This window comes from Hyla sarda, chromosome 1, assembly GCF_029499605.1.
Source record: "Hyla sarda isolate aHylSar1 chromosome 1, aHylSar1.hap1, whole genome shotgun sequence".
NCBI lineage: Eukaryota > Metazoa > Chordata > Amphibia > Anura > Hylidae > Hyla > Hyla sarda.
The window spans coordinates 608,907,685-608,911,490 of NC_079189.1; positions in this window are offsets into that span (position 1 = coordinate 608,907,685).

Genomic DNA, 3,806 nt, shown 5'->3' on the forward strand with positions numbered 1-3,806 from the left:
CCGTGTGACGTGCCGGGCTGACAGGAAGTAAGAAGAATACAGCCCGGGGACCGAACACCTGTACCGGAGCACCGAGGGCTCGTTGGCAGGTAAGAAAAAGTTTGTTTTCTTTTATCTTGCAGCCCGGACAGGATAACATGAGAAAAGTGCGTGCCGGACTACTCCTTTAATCAGTTGAGGCGGCGCATTGTATCGCGGGCGTCGCATAGCAACGACAGACGCTCCGCTCGGCTGTAACGACGCGCCCCCGGAAGTGACGCAGACTCACTCAGTGACGTCGGCATCCGGAAGCGGCGTGCGCGATTTGAGTGTGGCAGCGCCTGAGATAGGTAAGTGCCATAAATAGGCCCCGTCTTCACTGCCTCCAGCAGCGGAGAACAGACGCCATAGCTGGGCATTCCGCCACTGCAGATGCCAGCTTCTCGCAGACAGTCACTGCGGTATCCGTGAGTCAATACCCAGGAGCAGGGCTCTGCTCTGGGTCATTAGCACATCGCTTTCCCATGCATTATATTTTGCAATTAATTGGTTGTCTGTGATTGATGGACGTAATGGCGTTGTACTGGCTGTGTTTTGTGCACGTTATCTAATTTGATGCACTTTACTGGCCGTGGCTCATAATCGCATCTTATGATTTTAAGCCTTGAGTTGTCTTATTGAACTTTTACTATTCTATGCCTCATAGCCCCTGCCGAACCCATCGACTTGGGGGAAATGCGTTGGGCGGGCGGGCAGGTTGAATGATTATTCAGTGTAGGGGCTGACAAAGGGGTAGACCGGGGCAGGGGTCATCCTTTTAAGGACGAGTGCCCCGACAGATCCCTGAGCGAGCAGGGTTAGCGGCACAACATCTCCCCGTTAGGGTCACCACCCCCACCCTCCCTGGTCGACATCATATATATACCCCTGTCATCCCCCGACCACTGTATTCTGGACAATATTTGACACGGGCTCAGATTGCTGTACCAGCTAGAATTGGTCTCTGGGTCATTTTTGTGACATTTGTCTGTTGTTGTGTTGTCAGTGGGGTCTCATGTTTTTAAATGGCACAATAAATGTTAAGTTTTAATTGTTATACCCCTTCTGTGATTTGTAATTAAAATGCAAAACTTAAATAAATACTTAAAATTAAAAAAAAAAAATAAGTAAATGTGTCCGGTCCATGATGACATCCCTTCTGTAAAAAAATGTTGGTCCTCCCACCACCCAAGGTACAGGCTTGTGTAACTGGGGGCTTCACCTCGCTGGTGGAAGGATACGTTATGATAAAGGAAATAATTCCTAGTGAGAACAAATTGTAATAGTTTGGTCATCAGCTCATTGGCCCAGATTTATCAAACTGTGTGAGAGAAAAAGTAGAGGGATTTTCTCATAGCGACCAATCACAGCTCAGCTTTCACTTTACCAGAGCTCGTTAGCTGAGCTGTGATTGGTTGCTGTGGTAAAATCACTGTACTTTTTCTCTCACATAGTTTGATAAATCTGGGCCATTGTGTACAATGAATTGTCTTTCATCTGGCGCTGTCCATTCCTGACACAATAGGATGTCCCCTAAATGGGGGGGAATCCTTTGTGCACCTTGGGAATACTATAGAAAGCAGTGACTCTGGGTAAGACAAGCTTAAAGGGGTACTCCGCTCCTAGACATCTTATGGCCTATATAAGGATAGGGGATAAGATGTCTGATTGTGGGGGTCCCTCCGCTGGGGACCCCCGTGATCTCTCCTGCAGCCCTCCCCCCGAGTCATCAGCTGTACAGAGCGAATACACAATACAGGGGCCGGCGGTTCGTGACATCATGGCTCAGCCCCTCGTGATGTTACGCACTACCCCCTTAATGCAAGTCTATGGAGAGGGGGCGTGACGTCACCATACTCCAGCCTCTGTATCGTGAGTCATCAGCCACGGAGAAATTTTAACCCCCGTACAGCTGATGACAAGTGGGTGCTGCATGAAAGATTGTGGGGTCCCCAGCAGCGGGACCCCTGCAATCAGACATCTTATCCCCTATCCTTGGATAAGGGATAAGATGTCTAGGGGCGGAGTACCCCTTTAATGTACTTAAACTCCACCTCATCGATTAACCCATTGCTTTTTGCCTGCTGCAGGATTGCTGTCAACTCATCACTAAAGACCTGAGTGGGTTTCCCTACTATTTTCTTGTAGCATTCTTCGTCTCTCAAAATGTTTAGACACGTCATCCATTAATCTTCCCTGGTCATCAATTCTATATTACCACCCTCATCTGTTGGCTTGATGACCAGGGTGGAGTTGGACTTCAATTAAACTAATGTCCGTCCTTTAAGATATGACAGAATATAACGGGAAGACAGAAAGAGGGCCTCAATAAATACCCACTGTATCATCAAGGGGTAGAGGTGGAGCCAGAGGGAGGAGCAGAGGTACATATAATATATTTTTATATAGATAGATAGATAGGAAAAAGCAGATAGTCGCTGCACTCCAAATGTGTGAAAAAATCAGGTGGCTTTTATTCCATACAAAAACAGGAGCAATGTTTTGGCTGCCTGTGCAGCCTTTTTCAAGCATGCTTGAAAAAGGCTGCACAGGCAGCCGCAACATTGCTCCTGTTTTTGTATGGAATAAAAGCCACCTGATTTTTTCACACATTTGGAGTGCAGCGACTATTTGCTTTTTCCTGTATCTTGGGTCTGTGACCTGGACCAACTAGTTGCCTGCACCCGGCTACTGCTGCTAAGATCTTTTTTCCTTGGTTGTGCTGCTCTTCCGCTATTTTTTTTGTATGTATATATATATATATATATATATATATATATATATAGCCTCAATTCGTACCTGCCCAGTTGTGAGCACATGCTGAAGAAGGACAGCACTGGATTTCTCCGTTGTGCTCGTTACCATCAAGCAACACCAATCAGGATAACCATACAGAAAAGTTCTTGGGCTGATGTTATTCAGTTCCCACATTTTGCAAAGAAAGCCATCCCTGCTTTTTACAATCATGTGGCAGGGAGGGTGGGCCACTCGATGAACTGTCCAAAGAAATGTTTTGTTTCTTTGCTGTGGTCTCATTGTGATTCCTCAGCCAGGCCTGGGCCCCCTGGCTGGGGCAAAATTCTAATTTAATGCATTTGCTTTTGCAAACACTTGTGGTCAGCCAGGGCTGCTGGTTCAATTAACCCCTTAACCTCTTCAGGACGCGGGGCGTCTCCATACGCCCTGCATCCCGAGTCCTTAAGGACGTGGGGCGTATACATGCGCCCGTGGGAATTCCGGTCCCCGATCCTGAGACCCCCACCCCCCCCATGTCGGCGATCGCAGAAAATTGCATGTCAATTCAGACATGCGATTTTCGGCTATTCTGGGCTGATCGGGTCTCTGGTGACCCAATCACCCAGAAAATAGGGATGATCGGAGCTGTCAGTGACAGTCCCGATCATCCTGAGGGCTAGGAGCGAGGTGGCAGTGCTGCGATCTCCTCCTATCCCCTGCCATTGGTCAGAACTGATTCTGCCATGTCAACCCCCCCGTTCTGCCCACCCCTGGATGTCGATATGAACGTGGGGAGAAGATGGAGGCCGGTACCTGGAGGAGAAGATGCCTGGGGACCCCCCATCTTCGCTGGAGACTGCTGGATCCTGGCTCAGGTAGGTAAACTACGGTGGGGGGGAATGAAAGGCATGCTGGGAGTGTAGTTCTGTAACATCTGTCCCTTCAGATCTTGCAATTTTCATGACATTTTTGAAAATTGCTGCTCTACTTTGAAGCCCTCAAATTTTTTCAAAAAGCAAAAATATGTCCATTTTATGATGCCAACATAAAGT